This window comes from Eucyclogobius newberryi, unplaced genomic scaffold (genome assembly GCF_026437365.1).
Source record: "Eucyclogobius newberryi isolate DKJ021-1_F unplaced genomic scaffold, fEucNew1.0.hap1 SCAF_7, whole genome shotgun sequence".
NCBI lineage: Eukaryota > Metazoa > Chordata > Actinopteri > Gobiiformes > Gobiidae > Eucyclogobius > Eucyclogobius newberryi.
Genome location: NW_027316389.1, coordinates 41249267 through 41268558, shown reverse-complemented (window position 1 = coordinate 41268558; position 19292 = coordinate 41249267). Strand labels below are relative to the sequence as shown.

General features: G+C 59.6%; 12 non-coding genes and 1 pseudogene across 12 annotated transcripts; 5 read left to right on the top strand and 8 right to left on the bottom strand.

The window, feature by feature from the left end:
• Positions 1-4882: 4882 nt before the first annotated feature.
• Positions 4883-4982, bottom strand: LOC140349744 (U2 spliceosomal RNA; annotated as a pseudogene).
• Positions 4983-5147: 165 nt separating this feature from the next.
• On the bottom strand, positions 5148-5313 carry LOC140350297 (U1 spliceosomal RNA). Its single transcript, XR_011925158.1, has one exon. It is a non-coding gene; the product is annotated as a U1 spliceosomal RNA (small nuclear RNA).
• A 287-nt stretch (positions 5314-5600) lies between these two features.
• LOC140349825 (U5 spliceosomal RNA) lies at positions 5601-5714 on the bottom strand. Its single transcript, XR_011924741.1, has one exon. It is a non-coding gene; the product is annotated as a U5 spliceosomal RNA (small nuclear RNA).
• A 409-nt stretch (positions 5715-6123) lies between these two features.
• On the top strand, positions 6124-6195 carry trnad-guc (transfer RNA aspartic acid (anticodon GUC)). Its single transcript has one exon. It is a non-coding gene; the product is annotated as a tRNA-Asp (tRNA).
• An 81-nt stretch (positions 6196-6276) lies between these two features.
• Positions 6277-6349, top strand: trnav-cac (transfer RNA valine (anticodon CAC)). Its single transcript has one exon. It is a non-coding gene; the product is annotated as a tRNA-Val (tRNA).
• Positions 6350-6764: 415 nt separating this feature from the next.
• Positions 6765-6956, bottom strand: LOC140349673 (U2 spliceosomal RNA). The gene has a single exon (XR_011924595.1). It is a non-coding gene; the product is annotated as a U2 spliceosomal RNA (small nuclear RNA).
• A 165-nt stretch (positions 6957-7121) lies between these two features.
• LOC140350296 (U1 spliceosomal RNA) lies at positions 7122-7287 on the bottom strand. The gene has a single exon (XR_011925157.1). It is a non-coding gene; the product is annotated as a U1 spliceosomal RNA (small nuclear RNA).
• A 288-nt stretch (positions 7288-7575) lies between these two features.
• On the bottom strand, positions 7576-7688 carry LOC140349819 (U5 spliceosomal RNA). The gene has a single exon (XR_011924735.1). It is a non-coding gene; the product is annotated as a U5 spliceosomal RNA (small nuclear RNA).
• A 134-nt stretch (positions 7689-7822) lies between these two features.
• trnav-aac (transfer RNA valine (anticodon AAC)) lies at positions 7823-7895 on the top strand. The gene has a single exon. It is a non-coding gene; the product is annotated as a tRNA-Val (tRNA).
• A 202-nt stretch (positions 7896-8097) lies between these two features.
• On the top strand, positions 8098-8169 carry trnad-guc (transfer RNA aspartic acid (anticodon GUC)). The gene has a single exon. It is a non-coding gene; the product is annotated as a tRNA-Asp (tRNA).
• Positions 8170-8250: 81 nt separating this feature from the next.
• trnav-cac (transfer RNA valine (anticodon CAC)) lies at positions 8251-8323 on the top strand. The gene has a single exon. It is a non-coding gene; the product is annotated as a tRNA-Val (tRNA).
• Positions 8324-8739: 416 nt separating this feature from the next.
• Positions 8740-8931, bottom strand: LOC140349672 (U2 spliceosomal RNA). Its single transcript, XR_011924594.1, has one exon. It is a non-coding gene; the product is annotated as a U2 spliceosomal RNA (small nuclear RNA).
• Positions 8932-9096: 165 nt separating this feature from the next.
• Positions 9097-9262, bottom strand: LOC140350295 (U1 spliceosomal RNA). The gene has a single exon (XR_011925156.1). It is a non-coding gene; the product is annotated as a U1 spliceosomal RNA (small nuclear RNA).
• Between the last annotated feature and the right edge of the window lie 10030 nt (positions 9263-19292).

The following is a 19292-nucleotide window of genomic DNA, read 5'->3' as shown; positions in this document are numbered from 1 at the left end:
ACTCCGGTCCCTTCCTTGTCTCTGAGTTTGTCAAATGCAGCGCCTGTCCAGGGCTCACTTTGCTATCAACTGGCTGGTCACCGCCATCGTAGGGCCCCGTTCTGGTTTCATCCAGCTTCGAAGGCTCCTGCGCACTGCGGGGTTGTTGGCATTTGTGGTCCTGATTTGCGCTGGCTCACCCTTACGCTGGACACAGCGCCAGATGATATATTTGGTCCGACTCCGGTCCCTTCCTCGTCTCTGAGTTTGTCAAATGCAGCGCCTGTCCAGGGCTAACTTTGCTATCAACTGGCTGGTCACCGCCATCGTAGGGCCCCGTTCTGGTTTCATCCAGCTTCGAAGGCTCCTGCGCACTGCGGGGTTGTTGGCATTTGTGGTCCTGATTTGCGCTGGCTCACCCTTACGCTGGACACAGCGCCAGATGATATATTTGGTCCGACTCCGGTCCCTTCCTCGTCTCTGAGTTTGTCAAATGCAGCTCCTGTCCAGGGCTCACTTTGCTATCAACTGGCTGGTCACCGCCATCGTAGGGCCCCGTTCTGGTTTCATCCAGCTTCGAAGGCTCCTGCGCACTGCGGGGTTGTTGGCATTTGTGGTCCTGATTTGCGCTGGCTCACCCTTACGCTGGACACAGCGCCAGATGATATATTTGGTCCGACTCCGGTCCCTTCCTCGTCTCTGAGTTTGTCAAATGCAGCGCCTGTCCAGGGCTCACTTTGCTATCAACTGGCTGGTCACCGCCATCGTAGGGCCCCGTTCTGGTTTCATCCAGCTTCGAAGGCTCCTGCGCACTGCGGGGTTGTTGGCATTTGTGGTCCTGATTTGCGCTGGCTCACCCTCACGCTGGACACAGCGCCAGATGATATATTTGGTCCGACTCCGGTCCCTTCCTCGTCTCTGAGTTTGTCAAATGCAGCTCCTGTCCAGGGCTCACTTTGCTATCAACTGGCTGGTCACCGCCATCGTAGGGCCCCGTTCTGGTTTCATCCAGCTTCGAAGGCTCCTGCGCACTGCGGGGTTGTTGGCATTTGTGGTCCAGAGCCCCGGCTCTATATTAAACCTGTTACCCTAGTAGGCCGGCCTCCGGGTCCCCCTCTCTTCTTCGGTTATGGAGTACATTGGGCGCGGGGGCAGCCAGTGGAGGGCAAGGGCCCTGCCTCCAAGAGTGCCTTGGGGTCCTGGTGCTTTTTATCTTTTAAAGTGGCTCAGAGTACCAAGGGCACGGACTTCCAGGGGGCTGCACCAAGGGTGTGTAGCTCGTGTTGGGGTGCTTAAGTGTGGGTACCCAGGGACGAAAGGTGGGCCGGGGCCGGCGCGAGCCTCTGTGGTGAGTGCTGGGCCGTTCCCTTGGTACTCCAGTCGGAGTACCAAGGGCACGGACTTCCATGGTATAGTACCAAGGGCACGGACCTCCAGGGGGCTGAAACAAGGGTGTGTAGCCCGTGTGGGGGTGCTTAAGTGTGGGTCCCCGGGTTCGAAGGGAGGGCCTGGTCCCCGGTGGTCATCCCCGGAGTCCCAGAGCCTGCAACCCGGGGAAGAGTGGCCCGTCCCCAGACTGAGTTTGGGGGAATGCGGGGTGGCTCTGGAGGGGCTCCAGGGGTTCCAGGGGGTGCTCGGCGGAGGCCATGCCCAGCCAGAGTGGCCCTTCCCCGGGCAGAATCTGGGGAGAGTGGGGGGTGGCTCTGGAGGTGCTCCGGGGGCTCCAGGGGGTGCTCAGTGGAGGCCATGCCCAGCCAGAGTGTCCCTTCCCCGGGCAGAGTCTGGAGGAGTGGGGGGTGGCTCTGGAGGTGCTCCGGGGGCTCCAGGGGTTCCAGGGGGTGCTCAGCGGAGGCCATGCCCAGCCAGAGTGGCCCTTCCCCGGGGTGAGTCTGGGGAGAGTGGGGGGTGGCTCTGGAGGTGCTCCGGGGGCTCCAGGGGGTGCTCAGCGGAGGCCATGCCCAGCCAGAGTGGCCCTTCCCCGGGCATAGTCTGGGGAGAGTGGGGGGTGGCTCTGGAGGTGCTCCGGGGGCTCCAGGGGGTGCTCGGCGGAGGCCATGCCCAGCCAGAGTGGCCCTTCCCCGGGCATAGTCTGGGGAGAGTGGGGGGTGGCTCTGGAGGTGCTCCGGGGGCTCCAGGGGGTGCTCAGTGGAGGCCATGCCCAGCCAGAGTGTCCCTTCCCCGGGCAGAGTCTGGAGGAGTGGGGGGTGGCTCTGGAGGTGCTCCGGGGGCTCCAGGGGTTCCAGGGGGTGCTCAGCGGAGGCCATGCCCAGCCAGAGTGGCCCTTCCCCGGGGTGAGTCTGGGGAGAGTGGGGGGTGGCTCTGGAGGTGCTCCGGGGGCTCCAGGGGGTGCTCAGCGGAGGCCATGCCCAGCCAGAGTGGCCCTTCCCCGGGCATAGTCTGGGGAGAGTGGGGGGTGGCTCTGGAGGTGCTCCGGGGGCTCCAGGGGGTGCTCGGCGGAGGCCATGCCCAGCCAGAGTGGCCCTTCCCCGGGCATAGTCTGGGGAGAGTGGGGGGTGGCTCTGGAGGTGCTCCGGGGGCTCCAGGGGGTGCTCAGTGGAGGCCATGCCCAGCCAGAGTGTCCCTTCCCCGGGCAGAGTCTGGAGGAGTGGGGGGTGGCTCTGGAGGTGCTCCGGGGGCTCCAGGGGTTCCAGGGGGTGCTCAGCGGAGGCCATGCCCAGCCAGAGTGGCCCTTCCCCGGGGTGAGTCTGGGGAGAGTGGGGGGTGGCTCTGGAGGTGCTCCGGGGGCTCCAGGGGGTGCTCAGCGGAGGCCATGCCCAGCCAGAGTGGCCCTTCCCCGGGCATAGTCTGGGGAGAGTGGGGGGTGGCTCTGGAGGTGCTCCGGGGGCTCCAGGGGGTGCTCGGCGGAGGCCATGCCCAGCCAGAGTGGCCCTTCCCCGGGCATAGTCTGGGGAGAGTGGGGGGTGGCTCTGGAGGTGCTCCGGGGGCTCCAGGGGGTGCTCGGCGGAGGCCATGCCCAGCCAGAGTGGCCCTTCCCCGGGCATAGTCTGGGGAGAGTGGGGGGTGGCTCTGGAGGTGCTCCGGGGGCTCCAGGGGGTGCTCAGTGGAGGCCATGCCCAGCCAGAGTGTCCCTTCCCCGGGCAGAGTCTGGAGGAGTGGGGGGTGGCTCTGGAGGTGCTCCGGGGGCTCCAGGGGTTCCAGGGGGTGCTCAGCGGAGGCCATGCCCAGCCAGAGTGGCCCTTCCCCGGGGTGAGTCTGGGGAGAGTGGGGGGTGGCTCTGGAGGTGCTCCGGGGGCTCCAGGGGGTGCTCAGCGGAGGCCATGCCCAGCCAGAGTGGCCCTTCCCCGGGCATAGTCTGGGGAGAGTGGGGGGTGGCTCTGGAGGTGCTCCGGGGGCTCCAGGGGGTGCTCGGCGGAGGCCATGCCCAGCCAGAGTGGCCCTTCCCCGGGCATAGTCTGGGGAGAGTGGGGGGTGGCTCTGGAGGTGCTCCGGGGGCTCCAGGGGGTGCTCAGTGGAGGCCATGCCCAGCCAGAGTGTCCCTTCCCCGGGCAGAGTCTGGAGGAGTGGGGGGTGGCTCTGGAGGTGCTCCGGGGGCTCCAGGGGTTCCAGGGGGTGCTCAGCGGAGGCCATGCCCAGCCAGAGTGGCCCTTCCCCGGGGTGAGTCTGGGGAGAGTGGGGGGTGGCTCTGGAGGTGCTCCGGGGGCTCCAGGGGGTGCTCAGCGGAGGCCATGCCCAGCCAGAGTGGCCCTTCCCCGGGCATAGTCTGGGGAGAGTGGGGGGTGGCTCTGGAGGTGCTCTGGGGGCTCCAGAGGGTGCTCAGTGGAGGCCATGCCCAGCCAGAGTGTCCCTTCCCCGGGCAGAGTCTGGAGGAGTGGGGGGTGGCTCTGGAGGTGCTCCGGGGGCTCCAGGGGTTCCAGGGGGTGCTCAGTGGGGGCCATGCCCAGCCAGAGTGGCCCTTCCCCGGGCAAAGTCTGGTCGTGTGCGGGGTGGATGATCCCTGCTCCGCCTCACGCGAGTTCGAGACCGGCTGGGTGCCCTTTTATCCATGAGGCACTGCACTGCCTCCGGCAGCCGAGTTCGGGGCCCGGTGAGGGCTCCAGGCTCCAGGGGCTCCGACCCGGAGCCTCCGACCCGCAGAAGGTGCTCCCTGGCCGGGCAAAGTCTGGCCGTGTGCGGGGTGGATGATCCCTGCTCCGCCTCACGCGAGTTCGAGACCGGCTGGGTGCCCTTTTATCCATGAGGCACTGCACTGTCTCCAGCAGCCGAGTTCGGGGCCCGGTGAGGGCTCCAGGCTCCAGGGGCTCCGACCCGGAGCCTCCGACCCGCAGAAGGTGCTCCCTGGCCGGGCAAAGTCTGGCCGTGTGCGGGTGGATGATCCCTGCTCCGCCTCACGCGAGTTCGAGACCGGCTGGGTGCCCTTTTATCCATGAGGCACTGCACTTCCTCCGGCAGCCGAGTTCGGGGCCCGGTGAGGGCTCCAGGCTCCAGGGGCTCCGACCCGGAGCCTCCGACCCGCAGAAGGTGCTCCCTGGCCGGGCAAAGTCTGGCCGTGTGCGGGGTGGATGATCCCTGCTCTGCCTCACGCGAGTTCGAGACCGGCTGGGTGCCCTTTTATCCATGAGGCACTGCACTGCCTCCGGCAGCCGAGTTCGGGGCCCGGTGAGGGCTCCAGGCTCCAGGGGCTCCGACCCGGAGCCTCCGACCCGCAGAAGGTGCTCCCTGGCCGGGCAAAGTCTGGCCGTGTGCGGGGTGGATGATCCCTGCTCCGCCTCACGCGAGTTCGAGACCGGCTGGGTGCCCTTTTATCCAAGAATCAACTGGAGTGTGGAGCTTCTACGGGCCTCCAGGGGCACTGCCGACCCAGAGCTGTGCCCCGGCTTCAGTTCTCTGTATCTCAGGAAGTTTTTTATTTATACATTTATTTCATCCATAATCTCTGGCGCCTAAAGGGTTAATATACGGTCCCCGGGTAGGGGACGTATCAGATATTAAACTGATAAGAACAGATACTACACTTGATCTTAGCCAAAAGGCCGAGAAGCGATGCCCACAATGGGTTCGGGGAGCAGTGAGCTCTCCCCACGCTGACCCTCCCGTCAACGGTCCAAAGCGGCGCCCGCGCAAAGCGCCCGGCGGAGGGGCCGGAGCGCGAGCGGCGTACATGGAAACGACCCTTTGGGTTTTTTTTTTTTTCCTCTGACAAAAAACAAGAGGGGAGAGCGCGAACGCAGTCCCCCACTACCAGAAATTATGCAGTTGAGATTCCCACATTTGGGGAATTCACAGGGGTCAGCACATCCTGTTTGTGCAATGGACGAGCCTCGCCCTGGGTGAACCACCTTCCTGATCATGGTGTCGCCCCTGCCAGGTAAGTATGAGTTGCTCCGCTCCGAGCCAAGGCCCAGGCCCTGGAAGAGGCAATGTGGCAGCATGGTCCTTCCGGCCATTTGCATGGACCAGCTTCCACCCCACGATTGAGCCCCAGGTTAAACGGCAGCGATACACACGCAAGTCTGTGCGTTCTAAGCACTCTTTTTTACTTTTAAAGTTCTTGAACACGGGATGCCAAACGGAGGGTACGCAAGGGCATGTTTAAAGGCCGACAAGACACAACCTTTGCTCTTGGAGGATGACCGCTTGCTTGCTTTAGACATAGGTAGAAAAGCCCCGCATTGAAGCAGGGCATCAAAAAATTGGAAAGATCTCTTGTTGTCCCTCTCAACGGAAATCTTTAGTAAAAGGCGAAAGATTTATACGCTCTGAAGAGAAACAAGAGTGCCACGTTGCAGCGCCACACGGCGTCCAGTACTTGAGGGCACACGGGGCTTAGTCACGGGCAGTGTACTTCTGTTCACGCGCTCATTTGCATCGGCGGTCGCGCGGCAAAAGGGACACGACAGGCTCGCACGTCGTTTCTGTAGTGTAGCGGTTATCACGTTCGCCTAACGCGCGAAAGGTCCTTGGCTCGAAACCGGGCAGAAACAAAGCCTCCTTTTATGTTTGCTTCAATCTTTAACACGGTTCATTCCAAACTCGATGGTTTATTCCTAGAAAAGAGGGAGGAGCGGCGGAATTGTCGGCGTAGTCCTTCAAACTTTTCATCACAGAGATCGGGGGAAAAAGACACCGACACACACGCCCCAAAAAAAAAAAAAAAAAAAAGGGGCCCCCCTGCAGCCCCATATGTCCTCGTTAGTATAGTGGACAGTATCTCCGCTTGTCACGCGGAAGACCTGGGTTCGATTCCCAGACGGGGAGAGAAAGTGCGTTTTACCCAGCACGAAAGCATTGCACTGACGCTGAGGACTTGTCCCACCAACGTACCTGCGCTACACTATCGCTTCTGTAGTGTAGCGGTTATCACGTTTGCCTCACACGCAAAAGGTCCCCGGCTCGAAACCGGGCAGAAGCACGCCCTCATGCGAAGACTTTACTTGTCGAGGATGGGTTTGAAAGTCGGTGTTGCGTTTGACCCCCCCCCCAAAAAAAAACAAAACAACTAGTCACATGTACTGTACTTCACAAAGGGGCCACTCAAATTCCAAAGGTGGCCTATTTTGCACAAGGGTTTACGTGGAATGGGCTACCTCCCAAGGGGGTTGGGTTTAGGAACAGATACTTCACCTTCCCTCCCCCTCTTCTCCAGTCAGGGCTTTTGGCGGGAGATTTGAAATATCCAGCCCTTCCACTCAAAACGTCTCCGAGAATTTTTGTCCACTTCCGGAGCAGACAAACGGCAAGGAAGCGTTTAACATGAGGGTATGATGGCACATTTGCATGTAACGTGACGGCGAAAACAAACTGAATGACTTTTTTTAACCTGAGAGAGGAGGTGCACCGTTCTCGGAGGTACTGCAATACCGAGCCGATGCGTGGAGTGGACGGAGCAAGCCCCAAATTCCATCTCCCTGGTCCAAAAATCAATTTAATATACGGTCCCCGGGTAGGGGACGTATCAGATATTAAACTGATAAGAACAGATACTACACTTGATCTTAGCCAAAAGGCCGAGAAGCGATGCCCACAATGGGTTCGGGGAGCAGTGAGCTCTCCCCACGCTGACCCTCCCGTCAACGGTCCAAAGCGGCGCCCGCGCAAAGCGCCCGGCGGAGGGGCCGGAGCGCGAGCGGCGTACATGGAAACGACCCTTTGGGTTTTTTTTTTTTTCCTCTGACAAAAAACAAGAGGGGAGAGCGCGAACGCAGTCCCCCACTACCAGAAATTATGCAGTTGAGATTCCCACATTTGGGGAATTCACAGGGGTCAGCACATCCTGTTTGTGCAATGGACGAGCCTCGCCCTGGGTGAACCACCTTCCTGATCATGGTGTCGCCCCTGCCAGGTAAGTATGAGTTGCTCCGCTCCGAGCCAAGGCCCAGGCCCTGGAAGAGGCAATGTGGCAGCATGGTCCTTCCGGCCATTTGCATGGACCAGCTTCCACCCGACGATTGAGCCCCAGGTTAAACGGCAGCGATACACACGCAAGTCTGTGCGTTCTAAGCACTCTTTTTTACTTTTAAAGTTCTTGAACACGGGATGCCAAACGGAGGGTACGCAAGGGCATGTTTAAAGGCCGACAAGACACAACCTTTGCTCTTGGAGGATGACCGCTTGCTTGCTTTAGACATAGGTAGAAAAGCCCCGCATTGAAGCAGGGCATCAAAAACTTGGAAAGATCTCTTGTTGTCCCTCTCCACGGAAATCTTTAGTAAAAGGCGAAAGATTTATACGCTCTGAAGAGAAACAAGAGTGCCACGTTGCAGCGCCACACGGCGTCCAGTACTTGAGGGCACACGGGGCTTCATCACGGGCAGTGTACTTCTGTTCACGCGCTCATTTGCATCGGCGGTCGCGCGGCAAAAGGGACACGACAGGCTCGCACGTCGTTTCTGTAGTGTAGCGGTTATCACGTTCGCCTAACGCGCGAAAGGTCCTCGGCTCGAAACCGGGCAGAAACAAAGCCTCCTTTTATGTTTGCTTCAATCTTTGACACGGTTCATTCCAAACTCGATGGTTTATTCCTAGAAAAGAGGGAGGAGCGGCGGAATTGTCGGCGTAGTCCTTCAAACTTTTCATCACAGAGATCGGGGGAAAAAGACACCGACACACACGCCCCAAAAAAAAAAAAAAAAAAAAGGGGCCCCCCTGCAGCCCCATATGTCCTCGTTAGTATAGTGGACAGTATCTCCGCTTGTCACGCGGAAGACCTGGGTTCGATTCCCAGACGGGGAGAGAAAGTGCGTTTTACCCAGCACGAAAGCGTTGCACTGACGCTGAGGACTTGTCCCACCAACGTACCTGCGCTACACTATCGCTTCTGTAGTGTAGCGGTTATCACGTTTGCCTCACACGCAAAAGGTCCCCGGCTCGAAACCGGGCAGAAGCACGCCCTCATGCGAAGACTTTACTTGTCGAGGATGGGTTTGAAAGTCGGTGTTGCGTTTGACCCCCCCCCCCAAAAAAAAACAAAACAACTAGTCACATGTACTGTACTCCACAAAGGGGCCACTCAAATTCCAAAGGTGGCCTATTTTGCACAAGGGTTTACGTGGAATGGGCTACCTCCCAAGGGGGTTGGGTTTAGGAACAGATACTTCACCTTCCCTCCCCCTCTTCTCCAGTCAGGGCTTTTGGCGGGAGATTTGAAATATCCAGCCCTTCCACTCAAAACGTCTCCGAGAATTTTTGTCCACTTCCGGAGCAGACAAACGGCAAGGAAGCGTTTAACATGAGGGTATGATGGCACATTTGCATGTAACGTGACGGCGAAAACAAACTGAATGACTTTTTTTAACCTGAGAGAGGAGGTGCACCGTTCTCGGAGGTACTGCAATACCGAGCCGATGCGTGGAGTGGACGGAGCAAGCCCCAAATTCCATCTCCCTGGTCCAAAAATCAATTTAATATACGGTCCCCGGGTAGGGGACGTATCAGATATTAAACTGATAAGAACAGATACTACACTTGATCTTAGCCAAAAGGCCGAGAAGCGATGCCCACAATGGGTTCGGGGAGCAGTGAGCTCTCCCCACGCTGACCCTCCCGTCAACGGTCCAAAGCGGCGCCCGCGCAAAGCGCCCGGCGGAGGGGCCGGAGCGCGAGCGGCGTACATGGAAACGACCCTTTGGGTTTTTTTTTTTTTCCTCTGACAAAAAACAAGAGGGGAGAGCGCGAACGCAGTCCCCCACTACCAGAAATTATGCAGTTGAGATTCCCACATTTGGGGAATTCACAGGGGTCAGCACATCCTGTTTGTGCAATGGACGAGCCTCGCCCTGGGTGAACCACCTTCCTGATCATGGTGTCGCCCCTGCCAGGTAAGTATGAGTTGCTCCGCTCCGAGCCAAGGCCCAGGCCCTGGAAGAGGCAATGTGGCAGCATGGTCCTTCCGGCCTTTAAGCGCCAAAGTCGCAGAAATGCAACTTTACCGTACAAGGAAATTAATGAAATAATAGTAGAAAATGAATCACTTCAGTCATTGGTCGGTTCGGTGCAACTTCCCTTTATTAGCCAGGTATGATCCAGGGCAGATCCGGTAAGGAAAAAAATGGCTGGAGGAAGTACACGTGGCATGCAATTTACAGCAGATTCTGACTCTGAAGGGTATTATCTCCCCGAGAGTGACGATGGATTTCCAAGTGGAGATGAAGGGACTTCGAAACAACGGACAGGTGCAAAGGACAGACGGAGGCGAGGAACCAGTGGAACCAGTGGCTGCAGTAAAACTTGCCCGGTGGATGAGAGCTGGGACATGCTGAGAGAGGTCGAGGTATTTGAGGCATGGATCAAACCTTTTGAAGACCCAGTTGGCTACACAGGAGAGATGGATCTGACGGATGCTAATCCATTTGATATTCTGTCACTCTTTCTGACCGATCAGTTTTGGACTTTCATTACTGATGAGACAAATAGATATGCACATCAGTGTATGGCACCTATGATTCTGAAGCCACATTCAAGATTTCTTGAGTGGTATGATGTATCAGTCACCGAAATGAAAGCTTTCTTCGCTTTGCATCTCTCCATGGGCCTTGTTGAGAAACCTGAAATCGAGGATTACTGGGGAACATTTTGGCTTACACAAACGCCTGGATTTGGAAATGTAATGTCAAGAAACAGATTTGAAATCATTCTTTCGTTCTTTCATTTTGTCAACAATAATGATTATGTGAGAACAGGCGAGCCCGGGCACGATAAACTGTTCAAAGTCCGCCCAATAATAGATTTGATTATTCCCAAATTTGCAGCAGTTTACAGTCCAATCAAGGAGCTTTCTTTAGATGAAATGACAATAGCTTTCAAGGGGAGATCTTCACTAAAATGTTACTCCCCGAATAAACCTGACAAATATGGCTATAGAGTGTATGCCCTGAGTGAAAGCTGTTCAGGGTATGTTTTGCGCTGGTCAATGCACACTGGACAGTACAAAAATAATGCAAGCAACATCAGTGCAACACACGCAGTTGTCCGTGAGTTGGTTTCTCCCTTTACGGGCAAAGGACACGAGATTTACATGGACAGTTACTATACCTCGCCTGTAATTGCAAATGAATTAGCAGATTTGGAAACTGGACTGTGTGGGACGGTAAGGATTACCAGGTTGGGGATGCCAAAATGCCTTGGTAAAAGTGTCTTACAGCTGAAAAAAGGAGATGACCCAGTTTTTTGCAGAAAGGGAAAACTCCTGGCTTGTGCTTGGCACGATACTAAACGTCTCACCATGTTGTCCACAGTCCATGGAAATGATTGTGTTCAGAGGAGGATCCGATCCAAGACAGATGACACTGGCTTCCGTGACATCAAAAGACCTGTATGTGTCGACCAGTACAACGCCTACATGGGTGGAGTGGACACTGCTGACCAGAGGATGAAGACATACCTCTTTCCACACAGGTCCCGGAAATGGTATCATCGCATATTCAATGCCATTATAAGCATAAGTATTGTCAACTCACACATCATATACACCAAATCCACTCCAGGCCCACACAAACCTTTAAAGGTTTACATTCAGAACATTATTGATGCATTACTGGCTGATCACTCCAAAAAACAAGAAAGGCGCTCAAGACCGGAGGGTGAAATGCCACAGAGACTCACAGAGCGTCATTGGCTTTGTCAAGCAGAGGGACGTCCAGACTGCGCCGTGTGCTCTGACCGCTCTCGTACCAAAGGCAGGCGGCAAACAAAGTACAGGTGCCGTCAGTGTGGCGTTGGCCTCTGTGCGGTTCCATGCAACGAGAGATACCATACGCTAAAAAACTTTAAATGCTGTCATTTGGATATGTAAAAGTGCAGGGTACCTTGACCCTGGATGGACATCTTTTCTGTGATGGCTCTCTCCTTTCTTCACTGCTTTCTCCACAACCTGCCTGGCACCAATGATGGATGTATAAGTTGGAAAAATAAAAAAAATGAAAAAAATACATAAAAATACCGTGTTTGTCATCATTTGGTCAGAACTTGTAATCAGGGCCCGAGTTTGAAGATGTGAGCAAAAGGGGTGAAAATGGGTTAAAATGTGAAAAAACACCAAAATGAGCAAAATGAAATAATCCCCCATCATCAGTGCACAGTTTGCCCCCAGAAAAGCACTCCCCTGGTGCCTGGAGGTGATCTGACCACCAGAATATAGTACCATATACCCCTGCTGGTCTTAGAAAAAAAACCGAGCTTCCAGCCAATAGTACACTATACCCGAGGGACTCTGTCGTTTTTCGGCAATAGTACACTATACCCGAGGGACTCTGTCGTTTTTCGGCAATAGTACACTATACCCGAGGGACTCTGTCGTTTTTCGGCAATAGTACACTATACCCGAGGGACTCTGTCGTTTTTCGGCAATAGTACACTATACCCGAGGGACTCTGTCGTTTTTCGGCAATAGTACACTATACCCGAGGGACTCTGTCGTTTTTCCGGGCCGTAGTATGAAGTTGTGAGCAAAAGGGGTGAAAATGGGTTAAAATGTGAAAAAACACCAAAATGAGCAAAATTAAATAATCCCCCATCATCAGTGCACTGTTTGCCCCCAGAAAAGCACTCCCCTGGGGCCTGGAGGTGATCTGACCATCATAGTATAGCACCATATGCCCCTGAGGGACTTAGAGTAAAAACCGAAATAGTACACTATACCTGAAAAGACTCTGTCATTTTTCGGCAATAGTACACTATACCAGAGCGACTCTGTCGTTTTTCGGCAATAGTACACTATATACCGTTGGACTTAGTCGTTTTTTGGGCTCGTGGGAATAAGCGTTCAGCTCAAAATTCCCGGGCTAAATCACGCTGCTCCCGAGAAATTCTTACGCTGCTCTCACGCGGAATGTGCAAAATGGTAATGCTGGGAGGGAGGGGCGGGCGGTTTTTGAGAATGACGTTTTTCGCAATCGAAACAGGTACATTTCCTGGTTGTGCGGATACCGGGCAAGGAGCTCGTTTGACGGGCACACGAGAACCGCGATCGATGGGCCCCGTTCTGGTTTTATCCAGCTTCCAAGGCTCCTTCACAGCCGTAATGTCAAGTCATGGTTCGGAGGTGCGGAGGTGAGCGTCGGATCACGGAGCCTCTGAATGGAGCCCCGGGCTCTAAGCGCCGCTCAGACCCGGCATGAGAGGGTCTATTTTCGGCTTGATTTTACCAGACTCCCGGGCACTTCCAGAAGCTTCCTGTTTGCTCTGATTGCTCGGGGCAGAGCACGGTGTCACGCTGACCACGGGCTGTACGCGGAGGTGAGAGCTGGTTGTAAGGCGGATCACGGAGCCTCTGAATGGAGCCCCGCGCTCCTCCGGGCTCTAAGTGCCGCTCAGACCCGGCATGAGAGGGTCTATTTTCGGCTTGATTTTACCAGACTCCCGGGCACTTCCAGAAGCTTCCTGTTTGCTCTGATTGCTCGGGGCAGAGCACGGTGTCACGCTGACCACGGGCTGTACGCGGAGGTGACCCGCTCCGTGATCTTAGCGCCGCCCAGACCCAGGGCCATCCACCCCACATACGGCCAGACTTTGCCCGGCCAGGGAGCACCTTCTGCGGGTCGGAGGCTCCGGGTCGGAGCCCCTGGAGCCTGGAGCCCTCACCGGGCCCCGAACTCGGCTGCCGGAGGCAGTGCAGTGCCTCATGGATAAAAGGCACCCAGCTGTCCAACTCGCGTGAGGCGGAGCAGGGATCATCCGTGAATCAACCATGAAAATGGTACAAATCATGGTTCTATGTATACCAGACAAGGAGCTTGGTCTATTGGCACTCAAGACCCGCCATCGTAGGGCCCCGTTCTGGTTTTATCCAGCTTCGAAGGCTCCTGCGCACTGCGGGTTTGTTTACATTTTGCGGCTGTGGTTTGCTCCGGCTAACCTCACGCCGGACACGTTGGAAGCGAGGCCGAGACAGAGGTCCCACCAGGCGCGGGGCTTCAGTCTGACTGGCTTCCCCCGCGCCTGGCCCCTTGTCTCCGGAGATGGGACCGTCACTCACCCCCGCACTGAAGGACGCGCGGCTTGAAGGATGATGGCTGCGCTTAGCCCCTGTGCCAGGGGCTCTGAGCCAGTCCCCTTCAGCCTCAACGCGTCCGGTGGGAACACAGTCCGGGTCCACTGTCACTCACCCCTGCGCAGAAGGACGCGCGACTTGGAGGATGATGGCTGCGCTTAGCCCCTGGCACAGGGGCTCTGCACCAGTCCCCTTCAGCCTCAACGCGTCCGGTGGAACAACAGTCCAGGCCCACTGTCACTCACCCCCGCACTGAAGGACGCGCGGCTTGGAGGATGATGGCTGCGCTTAGCCCCTGTGCCAGGGGCTCTGAGCCAGTCCCCTTCAGCCTCAACGCGTCCGGTGGGAACACAGTCCGGGTCCATTGTCACTCACCCCTGCGCAGAAGGACGCGCGGCTTGGAGGATGATGGCTGCGCTTAGCCCCTGGCACAGGGGCTCTGCACCAGTCCCCTTCAGCCTCAACGCGTCCGGTGGAACAACAGTCCAGGCCCTCTGTCACTCACCCCCGCACTGAAGGACGCGCGGCTTGAAGGATGATGGCTGTGCTTAGCCCCTGTGCCAGGGGCTCTGAGCCAGTCCCCTTCAGCCTCAACGCGTCCGGTGGGAACACAGTCCGGGTCCACTGTCACTCACCCCTGCGCAGAAGGACGCGCGACTTGGAGGATGATGGCTGCGCTTAGCCCCTGGCACAGGGGCTCTGCACCAGTCCCCTTCAGCCTCAACGCGTCCGGTGGAACAACAGTCCAGGCCCACTGTCACTCACCCCCGCACTGAAGGACGCGCGGCTTGGAGGATGATGGCTGCGCTTAGCCCCTGTGCCAGGGGCTCTGAGCCAGTCCCCTTCAGCCTCAACGCGTCCGGTGGGAACACAGTCCGGGTCCATTGTCACTCACCCCTGCGCAGAAGGACGCGCGGCTTGGAGGATGATGGCTGCGCTTAGCCCCTGGCACAGGGGCTCTGCACCAGTCCCCTTCAGCCTCAACGCGTCCGGTGGAACAACAGTCCAGGCCCTCTGTCACTCACCCCCGCACTGAAGGACGCGCGGCTTGAAGGATGATGGCTGTGCTTAGCCCCTGTGCCAGGGGCTCTGCGCCAGTCCCCTTCAGCCTCAACGTGTCCGATGGCTCTGCGCGGGGCGGGGGGCAGGGCCGGCGCATATTTTTGGTCCGACTCCGGTCCCTTCCTCGTCTCTGAGTTTGTCAAATGCAGCGCCTGTCCAGGGCTCACTTTGCTATCAACTGGCTGGTCACCGCCATCGTAGGGCCCCGTTCTGGTTTCATCCAGCTTCGAAGGCTCCTGCGCACTGCGGGGTTGTTGGCATTTGTGGTCCTGATTTGCGCTGGCTCACCCTTACGCTGGACACAGCGCCAGATGATATATTTGGTCCGACTCCGGTCCCTTCCTCGTCTCTGAGTTTGTCAAATGCAGCGCCTGTCCAGGGCTCACTTTGCTATCAACTGGCTGGTCACCGCCATCGTAGGGCCCCGTTCTGGTTTCATCCAGCTTCGAAGGCTCCTGCGCACTGCGGGGTTGTTGGCATTTGTGGTCCTGATTTGCGCTGGCTCACCCTTACGCTGGACACAGCGCCAGATGATATATTTGGTCCGACTCCGGTCCCTTCCTCGTCTCTGAGTTTGTCAAATGCAGCTCCTGTCCAGGGCTCACTTTGCTATCAACTGGCTGGTCACCGCCATCGTAGGGCCCCGTTCTGGTTTCATCCAGCTTCGAAGGCTCCTGCGCACTGCGGGGTTGTTGGCATTTGTGGTCCTGATTTGCGCTGGCTCACCCTTACGCTGGACACAGCGCCAGATGATATATTTGGTCCGACTCCGGTCCCTTCCTCGTCTCTGAGTTTGTCAAATGCAGCGCCTGTCCAGGGCTCACTTTGCTATCAACTGGCTGGTCACCGCCATCGTAGGGCCCCGTTCTGGTTTCATCCAGCTTCGAAGGCTCCTGCGCACTGCGGGGTTGTTGGCATTTGTGGTCCTGATTTGCGCTGGCTCACCCTCACGCTGGACACAGCGCCAGATGATATATTTGGTCCGACTCCGGTCCCTTCCTCGTCTCTGAGTTTGTCAAATGCAGCTCCTGTCCAGGGCTCACTTTGCTATCAACTGGCTGGTCACCGCCATCGTAGGGCCCCGTTCTGGTTTCATCTAGCTTCGAAGGCTCCTGCGCACTGCGGGGTTGTTGGCATTTGTGGTCCAGAGCCCCGGCTCTAAATTAAACCTGTTACCCTAGTAGGCCGGCCTCCGGGTCCCCCTCTCTTCTTCGGTTATGGAGTACATTGGGCGCGGGGGCAGCCAGTGGAGGGCAAGGGCCCTGCCTCCAAGTGTGGTGTAGGGGACAGGGGAGCCAGGGCCTTGGGGTCCTGGTGCTTTTTATCTTTTAAAGTGGCTCAGAGTACCAAGGGCACGGACTTCCAGGGGGCTGCACCAAGGGTGTGTAGCTCGTGTTGGGGTGCTTAAGTGTGGGTACCCAGGGACGAAAGGTGGGCCGGGGCCGGCGCGAGCCTCTGTGGTGAGTGCTGGGCCGTTCCCTTGGTACTCCAGTCGGAGTACCAAGGGCACGGACTTCCATGGTATAGTACCAAGGGCACGGACCTCCAGGGGGCTGAAACAAGGGTGTGTAGCCCGTGTGGGGGTGCTTAAGTGTGGGTCCCCGGGTTCGAAGGGAGGGCCTGGTCCCCGGTGGTCATCCCCGGAGTCCCAGAGCCTGCAACCCGGGGAAGAGTGGCCCGTCCCCAGACTGAGTTTGGGGGAATGCGGGGTGGCTCTGGAGGGGCTCCAGGGGTTCCAGGGGGTGCTCGGCGGAGGCCATGCCCAGCCAGAGTGGCCCTTCCCCGGGCAGAATCTGGGGAGAGTGGGGAGTGGCTCTGGAGGTGCTCCGGGGGCTCCAGGGGTTCCAGGGGGTGCTCAGTGGGGGCCATGCCCAGCCAGAGTTGCCCTTCCCCGGGGTGAGTCTGGAGGAGTGGGGGGTGGCTCTGGAGGTGCTCCGGGGGCTCCAGGGGGTGCTCGGCGGAGGCCATGCCCAGCCAGAGTGGCCCTTCCCCGGGCAGAATCTGGGGAGAGTGGGGAGTGGCTCTGGAGGTGCTCCGGGGGCTCCAGGGGTTCCAGGGGGTGCTCAGTGGGGGCCATGCCCAGCCAGAGTTGCCCTTCCCCGGGGTGAGTCTGGAGGAGTGGGGGTTGGCTCTGGAGGTGCTCCGGGGGCTCCAGGGGGTGCTCGGCGGAGGCCATGCCCAGCCAGAGTGGCCCTTCCCCGGGCATAGTCTGGGGAGAGTGGGGGGTGGCTCTGGAGGTGCTCCGGGGGCTCCAGGGGTTCCAGGGGGTGCTCAGTGGGGGCCATGCCCAGCCAGAGTTGCCCTTCCCCGGGGTGAGTCTGGAGGAGTGGGGGGTGGCTCTGGAGGTGCTCCGGGGGCTCCAGGGGGTGCTCGGCGGAGGCCATGCCCAGCCAGAGTGGCCCTTCCCCGGGCATAGTCTGGGGAGAGTGGGGGGTGGCTCTGGAGGTGCTCCGGGGGCTCCAGGGGGTGCTCAGTGGAGGCCATGCCCAGCCAGAGTGGCCCTTCCCCGGGCAGAGTCTGGAGGAGTGGGGGGTGGCTCTGGAGGTGCTCCGGGGGCTCCAGGGGGTGCTCGGCGGAGGCCATGCCCAGCCAGAGTGGCCCTTCCCCGGGCATAGTCTGGGGAGAGTGGGGGGTGGCTCTGGAGGTGCTCCGGGGGCTCCAGGGGGTGCTCAGTGGAGGCCATGCCCAGCCAGAGTGTCCCTTCCCCGGGCAGAGTCTGGAGGAGTGGGGGGTGGCTCTGGAGGTGCTCCGGGGGCTCCAGGGGTTCCAGGGGGTGCTCAGCGGAGGCCATGCCCAGCCAGAGTGGCCCTTCCCCGGGGTGAGTCTGGGGAGAGTGGGGGGTGGCTCTGGAGGTGCTCCGGGGGCTCCAGGGGGTGCTCAGCGGAGGCCATGCCCAGCCAGAGTGGCCCTTCCCCGGGCATAGTCTGGGGAGAGTGGGGGGTGGCTCTGGAGGTGCTCCGGGGGCTCCAGGGGGTGCTCAGTGGAGGCCATGCCCAGCCAGAGTGTCCCTTCCCCGGGCAGAGTCTGGAGGAGTGGGGGGTGGCTCTGGAGGTGCTCCGGGGGCTCCAGGGGGTGCTCGGCGGAGGCCATGCCCAGCCAGAGTGGCCCTTCCCCGGGCATAGTCTGGGGAGAGTGGGGGGTGGCTCTGGAGGTGCTCCGGGGGCTCCAGGGGGTGCTCAGTGGAGGCCATGCCCAGCCAGAGTGTCCCTTCCCCGGGCAGAGTCTGGAGGAGTGGGGGGTGGCTCTGGAGGTGCTCCGGGGGCTCCAGGGGTTCCAGGGGGTGCTCAGCGGAGGTCATGCCCAGCCAGAGTGGCCCTTCCCCGGGGTGAGTCTGGGGAGAGGGGGGGGTGGCTCTGGAGGTGCTCCGGGGGCTCCAGGGGGTGCTCAGCGGAGGCCATGCCCAGCCAGAGTGGCCCTTCCCCGGGCATAGTCTGGGGAGAGTGGGGGGTGGCTCTGGAGGTGCTCTGGGGGCTCCAGAGGGTGCTCAGTGGAGGCCATGCCCAGCCAGAGTGTCCCTTCCCCGGGCAGAGTCTGGAGGAGTGGGGGGTGGCTCTGGAGGTGCTCCGGGGGCTCCAGGGGGTGCTCGGCGGAGGCCATGCCCAGCTAGAGTGGCCCTTCCCCGGGCATAGTCTGGGGAGAGTGGGGGGTGGCTCTGGAGGTGCTCCGGGGGCTCCAGGGGGTGCTCAGTGGAGGCCATGCCCAGCCAGAGTGTCCCTTCCCCGGGCAGAGTCTGGAGGAGTGGGGGGTGGCTCTGGAGGTGCTCCGGGGGCTCCAGGGGTTCCAGGGGGTGCTCAGTGGGGGCCATGCCCAGCCAGAGTGGCCCTTCCCCGGGCAAAGTCTGGTCGTGTGCGGGGTGGATGATCCCTGCTCCGCCTCACGCGAGTTCGAGACCGGCTGGGTGCCCTTTTATCCATGAGGCACTGCACTGCCTCCGGCAGCCGAGTTCGGGGCCCGGTGAGGGCTCCAGGCTCCAGGGGCTCCGACCCGGAGCCTCCGACCCGCAGAAGGTGCTCCCTGGCCGGGCAAAGTCTGGCCGTGTGCGGGGTGGATGATCCCTGCTCCGCCGCACGCGAGTTCGAGACCGGCTGGGTGCCCTTTTATCCATGAGGCACTGCACTGCCTCCGGCAGCCGAGTTCGGGGCCCGGTGAGGGCTCCAGGCTCCAGGGGCTCCGACCCGGAGCCTCCGACCCGCAGAAGGTGCTCCCTGGCCGGGCAAAGTCTGGCCGTGTGCGGGTGGATGATCCCTGCTCCGCCTCACGCGAGTTCGAGACCGGCTGGGTGCCCTTTTATCCATGAGGCACTGCACTTCCTCCGGCAGCCGAGTTCGGGGCCCGGTGAGGGCTCCAGGCTCCAGGGGCTCCGACCCGGAGCCTCCGACCCGCAGAAGGTGCTCCCTGGCCGGGCAAAGTCTGGCCGTGTGCGGGGTGGATGATCCCTGCTCCGCCTCACGCGAGTTCGAGACCGGCTGGGTGCCCTTTTATCCATGAGGCACTGCACTGCCTCCGGCAGCCGAGTTCGGGGCCCGGTGAGGGCTCCAGGCTCCAGGGGCTCCGACCCGGAGCCTCCGACCCGCAGAAGGTGCTCCCTGGCCGGGCAAAGTCTGGCCGTGTGCGGGGTGGATGATCCCTGCTCCGCCTCACGCGAGTTCGAGACCGGCTGGGTGCCCTTTTATCCATGAGGCACTGCACTGCCTCCGGCAGCCGAGTTCGGGGCCCGGTGAGGGCTCCAGGCTCCAGGGGCTCCGACCCGGAGCCTCCGACCCGCAGAAGGTGCTCCCTGGCCGGGCAAAGTCTGGCCGTGTGCGGG